This window comes from Physeter macrocephalus, chromosome 20, assembly GCF_002837175.3.
Source record: "Physeter macrocephalus isolate SW-GA chromosome 20, ASM283717v5, whole genome shotgun sequence".
NCBI lineage: Eukaryota > Metazoa > Chordata > Mammalia > Artiodactyla > Physeteridae > Physeter > Physeter macrocephalus.
In genome coordinates, this window is record NC_041233.1 from 21665819 (window position 1) to 21681632 (window position 15814).

A 15814-nucleotide genomic window follows, 5' to 3' on the forward strand; every position below is an offset into this window, starting at 1 on the left:
GAGTCTCTGCAGGCTTCCCCCCATTAGAGACCGAATGAGGCCAGGTGAGGCCAGGTGGGATTGGGGACGGGGTGGGTAGCAGGGACAGCGGAGCTGGCTCCAGCTCACCTCCGGTCAAGTACGAGCCAGGCCGAATGACATCAGGTTTGGTTCTTGGCCTGGGTGGGGCATTCAATCTCCAGGAGGCACCTTGTAGCCAGGTGATTGTCCCTCCCCAGCCTGCACCTGCTCCATTAATCTTCCCTGTCCCAACCTGGCCGACAGAGCCCACTCTGTCTGTTGACCTAAGCGGAGGGTGCCAAGGGCTCAGGGAGGGGCTCCTGTTCTATACCTGCCGTTGCTCAGCAGCTGAGCCTGGAGCCCTCACAGGGGGCCAGGTTTGTCAGCACTGATGGATGAGGAGCTGCAGGAAGGCCACTCTGTCCTGCCACCAATGCCCCACCTCCCCTGGCCCACGCTGTTCTTTGGAGTGTTAGTCCCCTAGACAGGATGGCTAATGAAATCCAACCTGCAGATGTCCATGACCCACACACAGACCCCTCCACAAGTACACTTCTTCAGTACCACAAGTTTTCTCATTTAAACCTCCCCTAAGCACGAGAACATAGCAAGTCAGATACTAGCTTTTTTATAGATGAGAAAATGGAAGCAATTAACGTAGCAATTCAAATAACAAGGTAGATCTGTATTTCACTGAGATTGAAAGATATTTGTAATATATTAAGTGAAGTAAGCATAGTATGACAAAAGTAGAGTATCATTTTTCCTGTGTAACATATATATATGGAAGGATATCTACCAGTTGTTAAGAGTGACACAGCTGATGTTTGAACCAGGTGTGTGGGCTCATATCCCATGCTCATTTCACTGTCTGCCATTGCCTCTTTGTCCTGAGGTTCTTCCCTCCTTCAAGCTCTACCTCCTCCAGGTGGCCTCATGGGACTCCTCCCCCAACCGGGGTTGGGCCACCTCAGTCTTCTAGAAACTCTCTCTTCTGACGAACCCTTAGGCTGGACACAGCCCACCTCAGCAAGTTTGTGTTCGGCCTGATGTCTGTACTTCTGAGAGACCCCAGCTGGTACCATGAGGTCTTTGCCCCCACCCCACTAGATGAGGCCGCCCTCCTTCCCATCTCCTCTGGCATCATCCTGATGGCACCAAGTCCAAGACTCAAAGCTCATGCACTCAAAAGGAAAAGTTCCTAACTTAGATCCCACTTATTCTTCTTTTGCACACAATCCGCCTCAGCTTGAATAAGTGGCCCCCCAGGCCACAGGTTTCTAGATATTTTGTAGTAGTTTGCAAGTTGCCTTACCTGCCGTCTTGCTTAAACTCCAGTTTTTCTCACTTAGCAATATATTGTAAACATTTCCCCTTTTAAGAAGCATTATTTTACAACACAATTTTCAATGGAGCATAGTAACCCCACTGAATATATATAATAATCTAATATATATTAGAATATATAATAATCTAATCTGTCTTCTATGGTTGAACATTTCTTTTGTTTCTGATTTTTTAGACACATATCTAATAATCTAATATTTAAATGTAATGTGTAATTTAAAATATAATCTGTCTAATATATAATAATATAATTTGTTCTCCATGATAGAACATTTCCTTTGCATCTTAATTTTTTACCATTATAAAAGATGGTGTTATGAATGCCTTTGTTGACACATTTTCATGCAATTTCTTTTTTAAAATAATTAATTAATTAATTATTTTGGCTGCGTTGGGTCTTCATTGCTGCACGCGGGCTTTCTCTAGTTGCGGTGAGCGGGGGTTACTCTTTGTTGTGGTATGCGGGCTTCTCACTGCGGTGGCTTCTCTTGTTGCAGAGCATGGGCTCTAGGTGCGCGGGCTTCAGTAGTTGTGTTATGCGGGCTCAGTAGTTGTGGCTTGCGGGCTCTAGAGCGCAGGCTCAGTACTTGTGGCGCGAGGGCTTAGTTGCTCCATGGCATGTGGGATCTTCCCGGACCAGGGCTCGAACCAGTGTCCCCTGAATTGGCAGGCAGATTCTTAACCACTGTGCCACCAGGGAAGTCCCTTATGCAATTTCTGATGATTTCTCTAGGAGGAATTACTGGGCCAAGAAGTTTGACCATTTTCAGGTATTTGATAATACTGTCAGCAAGAAAGGATGGGTCAATTTTTAAAATAATTAAAGTAGTGTATGGACATGATAAAAAAATTTTAAATACAGAAGGACAATAATCATGACAGTAGCCACAGCTAACCTTCACTGATGGTCTCTTGCAGTCTCCTACTTTTGTATGTTATTATATTGTATATAGTGTATATTTGTTGGATATTGTATTATACTGTAGATGCTATGAGAGAGGCACTATCATTATTCCTATTTCACAAATGGCATCGAGGCTTAAAGAGCTTGCCTAAGGTCACCAAGCTGTAGGTGGCAGATCTGTCATCCAAGTGCAGGCAGCCCAACTCCTAAGCCGCGCTCTTGTCCACTACAACAGAGAGTTAAGCGGCTCTCTCGCCTCCGTGGAAAGCTCTGTGCGGAGGAGCGACAGGAGCTGCAGTGGGAAGATTAGGCTGTGGCGTGTGGGCTGGACCAGAGGGAGAGGGGACAAGAAGTCTCCCGGCAGGGACCTCTGCCATAGTGTAGCCAAGAGTTGAAGGAGAGCTAGGGCGGCTCCACGGACATTGCAGAGGCAGAATCAACAGAGCCAGGGTGAGGCTGGCACCCAGGTTTCTAGCTTGGGAGGTGGGTGGCTCGTGGTGGTGCTGTTTGTAGGAGTGGAACCTCAAGGAGGAGGTGTGGCCAGGTCACAGAGGAGAAGCCTCGCTCTGCTCTGCTGGGGCTGTGCTTGTGAGTCTGACCGGCCCCTCCTGCTGAGGCCCACGTGGCTCTCTTTTCACACAACTCACACAGGGCCTGGCATGCACTGAGGACCGGTGGAGCCAGAGCCCCTGTAAACCTGCCTGCTTCTCTTTCCCCTCCTCCTTCTCTCTTACTCCCTCCTGTTTCATGTTGCCCCGGTGAGATGCCTGTTGCCACCTCCCTCCCTGCTTGAGGCTTTGAGGATTCCAACCTATTTGTCCTGCGCCCGGAGAAGGGTGGTAGCACCTCTCTCCTTTCCCCCAGTGTTGACTGTTCCTAGAAGGGGAAATGGCTAGAAGGGGTCTGACTGCTAAACATACACCTCTTTCTTATGTATTCTCCCTGCTCCCTGGGCCCAGGGAAGGGAACACCTGGGCCTGGCAACAAAACCACAGCCCAGAAGGTGGGTGATAAGAGATCCAGAGAGTAGGGGGCAGCCTGGCCCCTGCATTCATTCAGTTCAGTTTCATTAAAAACATTACCACTGGGCTTCCCTGGTGGCGCAGTGGATAAGAATCCACCTGCCAATGCAGGGGACACGGGTTCGAGCCCTGGTCTGGGAAGATCCCACATGCCATGGAGCAGCTAAGCCCGTGCACCACAACTACTGAGCCTGTGCTCTAGAGCCCGCGAGCCACAACTACTGAGCCCATGTGCCACAACTACTGAAGCCTGCATGCCTAGAGCCCCTGCTCCGCAACAAGAGAAGCCACCGCAATGAGAAGCCCGTGCACTGCAGCAGAGTAGCCCCTGCTCTCCACAACTAGAGAAAGCCCATGCACAGCAACGAAGACCCGACACAGCCAAATATAAATAAATAAAATAAATAAATTTATAAATAAATAATAAATTAAAAAAAAACAAAAAAACATTACCACTGAATGCCTACCACATGCTAAGCATTCAAGGGACACTGCGATGAACTGGACATGGCCCCTGCCTTCAAGCTATGACCCTCTCTTAGCCAGACAGCTGAGTCATAAATGGAGAATAAACTCGGTGCCGTGGGCATGGAGAGGTAGCCTCAATTCTGCGTAGGGAGTCTAGGCTGCGAAACTGGGAAACTCAGCTCTGGACCTGGACCTGCCACTAACTCTGCATGTGACCTTGGACCGGTCTCTTCCCCTTTCAGGGCTTCAGTTTCCATGGCTGTGAAGCCAAAGTTCAGGACTCAGGGGTCCATGAGGCCATTGCCAGCCAGAGCAAGAGGCAGTTCTGTTCCTGGATCCTGAGTCCTTTTTCAGTTGCTGCTAGCTTTTTACTCCCACTCTTTAAAAGCAATGAGAAGAGGCTGGGATGGGGGCAGGGGACATGGGGACTGTAAAGAAATTCCCAGACTGATCTGTTGCTTTTTTTGTGTGGATGGAGGAACTGGGGAGTGCTGGGGGAGGGCGAAGGGGAAGGACAGGGATGGAGTGAGGAGGGGGAGAGGAGGGTGCACAGAGGAGACAGAAGAATGAAATAAAGGCGAATCCAACAAAAGGAAGTGAAAAGTGAGTGACAAGTTTGAGGCTGAAGGCCGGAGGCCGGCCAGGCTTTTAGGGCAAAGAATGGAGACAAACGAGCTAGATTTTCATGCTTGGTGGATAGTGAATGAAGAGCATCTTTTAAAACCCTATCAGGAACTCTTTGGATTGTCATTAGATCTGGAGAGGGGAAAAAGACGGAGGGAGGAGACTGCTGAATTTGGCCCCCTGGGTGTGAAAAGATCCTGATTCTCTGCTGGCGGCTGGGGGGGCCTTGGGCCTTCTTCTTCCTGGAGCGAGGCACGCCTGGGCCCCTCAAAGGTTTCGGTAAATTATTTATTATTTCGAGGGCCCTTGAAATTCAGTGGCAGGCTCCCCCTGCTCTCAGTGGGTGACACCACACTGGAGCTAGGAGGGGGAGGGAGGGCTGGGGTGGACACAGGTTTCTGGCTCCTTGTAGGGTAACCAACCATCGGGGTTTGCTGGGGACAGGACTTGTAGTACTAAAACTGGGAAAGTCCTGGGCAAACCAGAATGATTGGTCACCAAATTTTAGGGTGAGACTGGTGGGGCGGGGAGGAAACTGACTTGCCCAAGGCCAGTCCCACTAAGCCAGGGAGTCAAGGCTGGCCTGGTCTTGGTCTTGGCCTTGGTCCTGGCCTCCAGCTGGCCGCCTGGCTCACCTGCTCAGCTGGGAGAGAGGAGATTCTAAGATGGAGGTTCTTTGCACATTTTAAAAAAGATGATTGGAAGCATTTGAATATGACTAGCTATTAGATCATATTATAGAATTGTTAATTTTATTAAGTATAAAAAATGGCTTTTTAAAAAAATGTTATATCACTTAGAAATGGACACTGAAGTCTATACAAGTGGGATGATCAATATCTGGGATGTGTTTTTTAAAATTCCACACAAATAAATACAGAAGTGTGTGTGCAGGATTGGGGCAGACGGGGGCGGGGTGAATAGGTGAAACAAGCTTGACCATGACTTAATGGTTGCGGAAGCAGAGTGATGGTCCATGAGGACACGGGATTCTATTCTAGTTTATGCATGTTTGAAAATGTCCAAAACCAGAACTTAAAAAGAGGAAAAGTAGAGCATGGCAGTGGTACAGTGTAGCCGTGGTTAGGTCTACTGCCTCCAGGGCAAAGGAGCCTGAGTTCAATCCAACTCCACCTCTCACTGGGTAACGTGTAACATGCTAATTGCTCTCAGCCTCAAGTTCTTCATTTGTAAAATGGGAATAATAATTCTGATCTCACAGATTAACAGAAAGCACTAGAACTCTGCTTAGACATAGTAAACACTCAATAAAAATTAGTTGCCATCCAGAAAAAGGGAAATTTGGGGGGCCCTTTCAGCCCAAGAGAACTCTTTGGAGCTTTGATCCTGGGGGTGTGGGTGATTTCCTGGAATAAGCTTTTTTGGAGAGGTCAGCTATTAGGACCCGGGCCTCCTGTCTACAACAAACCTCGGTAGGCTGGCTCCCTTCCCCCACCCGCGGCTTCCATGGAGCCCCCTGCCTGCCCCTCTCTTCTGTTCCCAATCTTATGTGTTTGGCAGACCTTAGTTTCTCCCTACTTCCTCCAGGAGGTCTCAGTACCATGCTTGTGCCGTCATGCCTTTGTTTGACCAGTTTGACTCTGGTCTCTGTCAGTCAAATGTGAACTGCAAGAGGGAAAGTTTTAGTCTCCATCTGGGGTCTCTCTCAAAGGCTGAGCACATGGAGGCATGAGAATATGCTAGTTCACACAGAGGGACAGCACACACTCAGACACACATGTACATGCACACACAGAAGCAGGGGCACATGCATGCACACACATATACATGCAACCTTAAGGCAACCTATATTGACACCTGCTCACAAGTGGGACCATCAGGAAAGAGGTCAGAAGGCCTAAAGATGCAAGGAGAAGAGAAGGGGGTCCTGGTCTTGCTGATCTGGGGGTCCATAGTGCAGAGCTGAGCAGGGTTGTGAGTAGTAGAGGCTGGGGGCCGTCAGCACCTGATGCCAAGCTCACTGCTGAGGTCTGTGTTCTCATAGTGCAGTGCCAGGCACAGAGTAGTAGTGACAAGCCACTTGCCAGGAGACAGCACCAAGAGACCTGGATGTTGGAGTCCAAGAGCTGACTTCCTGCCAGACTACAGCCATTGCTGATGGTACAGTGGTAGCAAAAATGGAAACAATAAAAGCCTCCATTTACTCTACCCCTGGTACAGATGCTGAGCACTTGTCTTGTAAAATTTCATTTAATTCTGACAGTTACCCTCTGAGGTATCACTGTATCCTTTTATAGTTGAGGAAACTGAGGCTCGGAGACATTAGGTTACTGGCTGAAGGTCACGCCGCTGGGAAGGGGCAGATCTGGGATTTGAACCCAGGGTGTCTGTCTTCAGAGCAGCTCTCAGCTGCTACACTCTATTATGCAATTTATGTTGAACAACAAACAAACAAACAAACAAACCCAAAAAACCCCTGAAACTGGGGAAGGTTTTGTGGTTGAAATTGTATGATGTCTTGGATTTGCTTCAAAATAATCCACAGAGGTAGTGCTGGGGGAAGTGGGTAGGTATGTGGGTGAAAAACAATTGCCTCTGAGTTGATAGTTGTGGAATTTGGGTGATGGATACATGAGAATTCATTATGCACCTCTATTTGTGATTTTTTTCAAAATAAATTTTACTGGTTCTGGGTTCTACCTTGGCTATACCATCACTAGGTGACCTTGAACATGTTGCGGAACCTCTGTATGCCTCCATTTTCCCACTGGGTCTTGCCCCATCTGTTTCCACCTCATTGCAGGACTGCAGCGCTGCTTAATTTGTGCCCATGGATTAAGGGGTGTGGAATCTGGATCTGCTGAGACACAAGCTCCCCTGTTTCTAAGGACAGCCATGGATCCCTTCTAACTGAACATCATTCTCTGCCTCTCACTTTCCAGAAAGAAGAATTGTGGCAGAGCTGCCTGTGTGTTTGGTCTGTGTCCGGACTCCTAGAGTGGAAAATGTGTGTGTGTGTGTGTGTGTGTGCGCGTGTGTGTGGTGGGGAATGTGCAATGCCCTGCTCACTCCACCTGTGTGGGTCTCCTCTTCTCTTCCAAGTCGCCACATGTTCATTCCTCGCTCAAAAGGAGCACAAGGGCCCCAGGCAGAATGGTGGTGCTCAGACCCTGGGGGAGGCAAATGAGGCTCTGGGCCTCCCAAACACTGGGGATGATAAATGGGGTCCAAGTCTTTCAGGCTTCATTATAGAGTCACCATGGGTTTGCCCAAACCATGGCAACCGATTCAAGCAATGATTAACCTAATAAAGCAGAGGCAAAGGGGAAAAAGATGCATTCAAGACCCCAAGTCAGGCTGTGGTTCTCTAGAGGCAGTAAATTTCCCTTCAGTGGGTACGGTGTCCAGGCTCCAGACGTCCTAAATCTCTGCCTCCGAGAGTGGGGGTAGGAAGGCCTGTGAAAGCAATAAACGGATGTCAGAGATCAGCTGGGGTAGCTCCAGTGCTCACTTAATGGTGCCCCTCCTGGGCCCTTCTTGGAAACAGACCCAGCACTGGGGGACAGAGAGACATCTGCTTTAGCCCCAGGAGTCAAATCACCTAGGCTTTCTTCTTTTGAACTTTGATATATTTGGTCCTAGGGAGGTATATGTGTGTGAGTGCACACATGTGCGTGCACGTGTGTTTGTCTGTCTGTCTCTAGGGTGTAGAAGGCAGGCAGCAAATATTCTGCTACTGCCGCTGTGATGGGCAGCCTCTAAGATGGACCCCAAAGATCCATGCCTCCTGGTATTCGTGCCCTTGTGTAATCCGCTCACCTTGGCTGTGGGCTGGATTTAGTCATGTCTAGTGAATAGAATGTAGCAGAGGGATGAGATGTCACTTGTGAGATTAGATTACCAAAAGACTGTGGCTTCCGTCTTGAGTGTCCCTCTACCTCTTGTTTGTTTGCGTTGAAGGAAGCCAGTTTCCATGCTGTGAGCTGCCCTGTGGAGAGGGCCACGTGGCAAGGAACTGAGGAAAACTTCTGGTCTAAAGCCACTGAGGAACCGAGGCCCTCAGTCCAACAGCTGTTGAGGAATTGAGTCCTGCTAACAGCCACATGAGTGAGCTTGGAAGTGGATCTGGCCCCAGCGAATCCAACAGGTAAGACTACATTCTTGGCTGACACCCTGCCTGCAGCCTCATGGGACACTTTGAGTCAGGGATGCCTACCTAAGCTATGCCTGGATTCCTCACCTACAGAAGACCCACAAAATAAATGTTTCTTGTTTTAAGTAATAGAGTTTTTTTGTAATTTGTTATGCAGCAGTAGATAACTAGTAGGACAGAGGTAATATAGCTGGCGATGATGTTAGAATAGCAGGAGCATCAGTTTGTCTCCATAATTAACAGGCTTGGGCAAGTCATATAAACTCTCCCTGGTTAATGTGGGAAAGTCCGTCCTGGTCTCTTCCTTCTTAGCTAGTCTTCTGTAGGGTTAAGATGGAGATGGGGTGGAAATTATAATGAGGTCTGCTTCAAATTGCAGGCAGGCACATGAAGTGTATGGACATATCTGTCATCTCATCTGAATCCTCATAAAACCCTATGTGGTAGCTGTGGTTTTCTTCATTTTGATATTTGGAGAAATTTTTATACATGGAAGCTTGGAGAGGCTAAGTAACTTGCTCAAGTGATAGAATTAGGAAGTGCTGGAGTTGAGATAGATGCCAAGCTTCATGCTCTAATGCACTATCTTAGGAGGGAGCACCCACACCTGACTATTGGAATTGTTACTGGTGATCTCAGAAACAATGGTACTCTTGTGATAACCCAGTCTCACCAAATCATTTGGGGCATCTTCTAAAATAAACCCACTGGCAGCCAAAGACAGGTTATTTTGGTGCCAAGGAGGGTATGATGCAGGAAGTGTAATGGGTCTCTGTATAATTTATTAATTTATTCATTCACTTATTCAATGAATATTCATTGGCCTTTATATAGCAGCCAGTCGGGGGGGAGGATAGAAAATTTCTAAACATATAATTGAAATACCTTTCATTCATTCAGTCAATTCACTTACTCTAATTCATTCTAAAAACGTGTGGCATATGGTTGAGAATGGGTACTCACTGGAGACAAGAAGGACACTTCCTTTTGCCAGTGGAGGGCACAAATAGCAAACAGATAATCACAAATGCTACCTGGAAAGTGCGAGGATATTCTTTTTTTTTTTTTTTTTTTTTTTGTGGTACGCGGGCCTCTCACTGTTGTGGCCTCTCCCGTTGCGGAGCACAGGCTCCGGACGCACAGGCTCCAGACTCACAGGCTCAGTGGCCATGGCTCACGGGCCCAGCCACTCCGCGGCATGTGGGATCTTCCCGGACCGGGGCACGAACCCATGTCCCCTGCATAGGCAGGCGGATTCTCAACCACTGCGCCACCAGGGAAGCCCCAAGGATATTCTTATGCACAGGATATTATGGAAGCAGGAGCAAGGAGGGAGGAATAGTTCAGAGAAAGATTCTGAGAAGAGGTGATATCCACGTTGGAGATGTGGGGAGGGGGAAATGAGGGTTTGGGCAGGGAGAGCAGTGTGGGAAAAAAGCATGGAAGTGGTACTGACTGTGTTTAAGGGTAAGACTTCAAGCAGGTCAGTATTTCTGAGGGTAAATGCCAAGGCAAGCAAGACATTATGAAAGAAAGGCTGTTGCAGCAGGACTCTGGTCATAAGCATGAGTGATTCGCGATGATAAAAACAAATATTAGCACATATAATCCAACGTAATTCTGACAACAGTCCTGTGGTGGAGGCTGCTCATTACCTGCCAGAACCCATTCTTCACTTCTTCCTAGGCACATAGACCCTCTTCCAGTTAGGTTGAGGGGATATGACCATGTGCTCCCAGTGGGGTGTGAGCAAAGGTGAAACATGCTACTTCTGAGTCTAAGCTTTAAGACTGTGGGTGAGGCTCCTCCATGACTTATTTCCCCTTCCCACTGGCTGGGACCCATGGCAATGAGCCTCAACCATGTGGATGGCAGGGACCTAGGAGCTGGGGGAGGAAGATGATGGAAGGAATGTAGGTCCCTGAGTGATGCCACAGAGCAGAGCTATCCACTCACATGGAATGCTCACCTCAGAATGAATTATTGGTGAGTTTGTTATAGCAGCCTGGGTTTACTTTAACCTAAACTCCATAAGGTAATATTATTATCCCTGCTTTACAGATGAAGAGATTGAGAGAAAGGCTAAGGAACTTGTTCATGAGTCATACTGATAATTAGTGAACCAGATGGGAATTGAACCCAGATCCATATCACATCAAAGCTCACATTACAACATCCTTCTCTATTGGAACGTGAGCTTTATCCCAGGGATGATTGGAACCACTTGAAGATTTTAAACAGGAGAGTGACAATGTTATATTTGCATGTTTCTGTGGCTGCAGCATGGAGGGTATAGGGACAAGTATTGAGATTAAAGGTAGAGAAATCAGTTGGGCAGTCTCTCCATGTGAAAGTTGAGAGCCTGAACTAGAGAAGTCATCATAAGGAGGTAAAGGAGAGGCCAGGTTCAAAAAATAGTGGGAAGGACAAATCAGCAGGACTTAAGGGTTAATTGGTTGTGGGTAGTAAGAGAGAAGAATCAAGATGAACCCTAGATTTCCAGTACGGATGACTGGGTGATACTAGTTAGTGAGATCAGGTACAAGAGGCAGCATTAGTTTGGAGTTAGGTGAGAGTAATTCCATTTTGGACATGTCTCATTTGGGGTGCCCAAGTGACATCTGGATGTATAATCCTGGAGCATGGGAAAGGTAGATCACAGCTGGGGAGGGTCACCAGGAAGGGGTGGATGGCCCTTGGCCTTTGTGCCAGCTTGCACTGCACAGGAGATTCAAATTCATACAAAAGCAACCTCTTCCACCCAAAAAAATCCTGGGAGAATGAGAAGAATTTGAGACAAATGAAGATGTTAATAATAATAATAATAATTACCATTTATGGCAGCTTAATGTGCACTAAAAGCAAGCACATTTAATCAGCCCAATTAAGTGGCTACTACTTATTGTCCCAACCCTACAGGTGAGGAAAAGGGGCCTTAGGAAGGCAAAGGGGTATAATTGAAAACCACTAGTTAGTGGCAGTACCAGGCTTTGAACTAATGTCTGTGTGATTCTGAAGTAACTGTTCTTAACCACTCTGCCATTTATGTATGTGTTTGGAGGACTTCCTTTTGTCTTTGTTCTTGGAATAACTAAAATTTCATTTTAACCCAAAGAATGAGGCCCCCTCTTTTAATATTTAAGAGATTTATTAAAGCATCTTGTCACAAAGATGGAAACACATAAAAATTAGAAACATGCAACCATCATCATCCACAGTCAAGTTAAAATGTTGTATATTTTTCCTGTTTTCATAGCTGAAAACTTCAGATCTTAGACCAAACTCACTCACCCTGAGTATTTAATTCATTCTTCCTGAAAGTATCCAGGGCAGCAAATAACCAAAATACAAACTATTATATAAGGAAGGTGCAAAGTTAAAAAAGAATATGTATGGATAATGCCCCCTTCCCACCCCCCAATCAAAGGCAAACAATGGCACTTTGCTCTTGCTTAACCTAGATTGTCTTCAAAAATTGTCGAGGGCAAAGTTCCAAACCAGTTTTCCAGTTAGGGCTGCTGCATCCTAAACTTCCAATATTGTTCCACTTCAGACCTCTCATATGCTGTCAGAAATTCCTCATCTGGTAACTAACTCAATTCTAACTCCATCATTTATAAGGGAATTTTTTTTTGTCCTAGCTGAGAAAAGGGCCTTTCTGGGGTCGGTCATACAGTCAGGTATTAGCAGCAGAGTCTGTGCTTTCACCACCCTATCAAGGAAACCGACAGCCTTCTGGGTCTACATAGCCACAGGGGGCTCCCTAGGGACTCAGCACTGGAAAGGTGGGCAGAGGCGGTTGATAGGTGGTTTTCCTTACTGAGAACGCCAAGCTCCCAGGAGCGTCTCTCCTCTGAACCGACGCAACCATTTCAGCACCATGGTCAGGGGCACGCCGCCGCTTTTCAGGACCTCTGTGCCCGACCGTGTTAGCCAGTCATACGCTCTCTCCCACCGCTTTGGTCCTCGGATCGCAGAAGCAGAGGGGGCACACAGCAGCCTGTGAATCTCGCTAGGGTTCCGGAGAGCGGCCAAAGCGCAAGGGAGTCTCTTGGTCTTACAAGACCCAGAGGGGCACAGCTCAAGTCAGAACATAAACACCTAGAGACTGAGTTGGCACAGAGGAAGAGAGCTCTAAACTACTAGCCTAGAGCCAGGGTCATACTTTTAGCTTGCTCCAATAACTCACCGAGTGATTGAGGGCCTTGGGCAAGTCACCTACTTCCAAGACTTTGGGTCTCTATTTCCTTGGGTGTCACCATCCTGCCTTGCCCCGCTCACCGGCTGTAGGAGGGGACCTGAGATAAGAAGTGTCCAGCCCCAAGTCTCCCACAGTCTGTGCTCTTGGCCCTTTGAAGGTGGAGCAGGCAAGTAAGGTGAGTGAGTGTCCCTGCCGCCCCCCACTCCTACTTGAGCACAGTCTGCAGATATTTAAAAGGGGAGGAGAGGGAAAAGAAACATGACAGAGAACCTTAATTACATATATGTAAAATGTAATTAGAATATACTCAGCATTTGTTCTGCACCACATTCTCAGCCGAATCTCCTCTCCCTCCCGCCCACACACACACACACTGTACACACACTGTTCCCCTGGGTCTAAAGGCTCTTTCCCACTGTCTCTTTTCCGTGGTCGCCGGGGCCTATAATTCGGTCCATCAGGCCTTCTCTTAAGCACCCAGAAGTCCAGTGAAAGGGTATTAGGGACTCTCTCCAGCTTCTCATGTGAATTAGCTGAGGCTCAGAGACTTGTCCAAGGTCACACAGCCGGGCAGAGTGGCCCGTGGGCGAGAGGAGGGGCAGAAGACGCCTGAGGGGTTGCGTGCTCCCCTGGCCCCGCCTGCCTTTGTACCAGCCCTGCGGCCAGGCTCCCAGACATTAGCATTCCAATAGCCCTGGGATGCTTTGTCCTCCGACTGCGGCCGGCTTGGGGATGGGGTGGGATGGGGGCAGGACACCATAAATCTACCTGCTTGTGTGTGCAGACGGGGTGGGATGGGGTGACCGCAAGATTCATGTGCTGTTTTTCTGGAAGCCAGGGCTCAGACAAAGGCACAAGAAGGGGAAGAGTCCTTTGACCGCAGCATCCTTCCTGGCCCCGCTTGGGACCCTGTCTAGGTTTTGGGGAGCTGGGGCGCAGACCACGACCTCAGACCACGGGAGGCCCTGCAGCCACTCTAGCCGAGGTGTAGTGGGTGGGCTTCCAGCTGAGACCCAGAGCAGCCTGACCAATTGTAAAAGCCGCCGAACGCAAAATGCCCGAGGATGGGTGGGGGGGCGTGGTGGTGATGCCACTGGGCTAGTTGTAGGCGCCACCCAGAAATGTTTCCTCGCCCTTCTTTATGAGGAGCTCTTTGGAAAGAGGCGTGGATGAGGTTTCCCATCTCAATACGATTCCATGCACCTTGATGGAACTCATCCTGGGCAAGGAGCCCTAAACCTTCCTCCACCTCCTCCTGACTTGGGAGACTAGAGCTGACAGCTCTGGGGGATCAAATCCACCCCAACCCAAGGTGGCAGCCCAGCATTCGAGTTGGTTAAATAGTACTTTTTTTTTTTTTTTTTTTTTTACTTTGTGGGGTGAAGGACCAGTCTGCGTGTGTTGGGTGACTAATAGCTCCTTCATGAGCACCCTCACAAGTAGGAGAGGGACTGGGCAGTGGGTGTCTCCACCTGGAACACAGGGTCAACACTTTTTCTGCTTCTGGAAGTCGTTCGCACCAAAGGAGTCCCCTGCCTATTTGAACACTACTTCCCACAGCCTTTCACAGGAAGAATGATCTTCCTGCTTGAGGACTTCTCTCCAAACCCTTAGTCCTGGCCCAGAATGCCACCTTCCCTGGCAAGCTTCCCAATCTGGCTGCAGGTAACAGTCCCACTGTCCCTTCCATGGCTCCTACGTCCACTCAGCACCAATGATTTTTAGCCTTGAATGATTTTGTCTATATACTTGCTATTGTCCTAGGAAGACAGAGATGGACCTTCCTGATTTTTATGTCTGTCCACCTCTCCCCCCAATGCCCAGTAATTAGCAGACCCTGGCTTGGTCTGTGCAACTTGGAGCTGCCGACACCTGCCCCAGGGCGGTGCCCCAGGTGGAAAATTGGCTGCTGCAGAAGTCACCAATAACCCATTAATCTTTTGCTTCCAGATTAAAGCCATGAAATAAAACAACAGCCTCATTCATTCGTTTGCAGCGTCCCCCTTCCAGCCCCCCAAATCCAGCCCCTGATAACTAAGACTTATCTCCTCCGAGCTACCTTTAGGGACCTAGGAATAGAGGAGAAAGGAAAAGCTCAATTTGAAGCGGGGAGGGCATAAGAGGCAGACACAAGAGGCATTAACCCCTGCAAAGCCACCACCTTTGCACTCTAACACTGGAAAGCAACCTACCCAACCACTCCCAGCCCCTGACTGTGCCATGCACTCCCCACTGGGGTTGGCCCGCTTCTTCCCCTGGCACCCCGGGCCAAGCCAAGGAGGCCTCTGGGGTTCAACTCGTAGGGTAGTGTGCCCACCTTCCATTTTCCTGTTCCTGAGAGTCAGGCCGACTCTCTGGGTTCTTAGAGCTTAAACCTGCTTCCCAGAGGTCCTGGGGGTCTTGGAAGCTAATGTAGGGCTGCTCCAGCAGTGCTCTGGGGACATGTCAGTGTCACTGTGCATCAGCCCTACTCTACCTTGGAAATAATAGAGAACATGGGGCTTGTCTTTCTCCTAAACCACTGTTTGGAATAAGACAAGTCGCTGCCCCATAAATAAAACAAGGGGGCTGAGCCAATGATTTTTTTTTTTTTTTTTTTGGTACGCGGGCCTCTCACTGTTGTGGCCTCTCCCGCTGCAGAGCACAGGCTCCGGACGCGCAGGCTCAGCGGCCGCGGCTCACGGGCCCAGCCGCTCCCGCGGCATGTGGGATCTTCCCGGACCGGGGCACGAACCCGTGTCCCCTGCATCGGCAGGGGGAATCTCAACCACTGCGCCACCAGGGAAGCCCCATGAGGCAATGATTTTTAAGAGCCTTCCAGCTCTTCCTTTCCAAGTGTGTATAGCTGACTTGTCCTGAGAATTCAGTCTGCCTGGCCTCCAGCCTAGAGCCATAGTTTCTCAGACCAGGCCTAGGAGGGGCCCCAGATCCCCAGAAAAACTCTCATCCCCCTCCTTGGACAGGACCCTCCTCCCCCAACCCTAGCCGCAGAGGCTGGGCCCTCCACTCTGCACCGTCAAGTTACCTTGCTCAGGCTTCTCGAGAGTCCTTTTTTATTGGTTCAAAATCTCATTCACCAGTCCCTAAATCATCTTATGTACAAAATAAAAACTTTTCCCACTGTGAAATCTCAT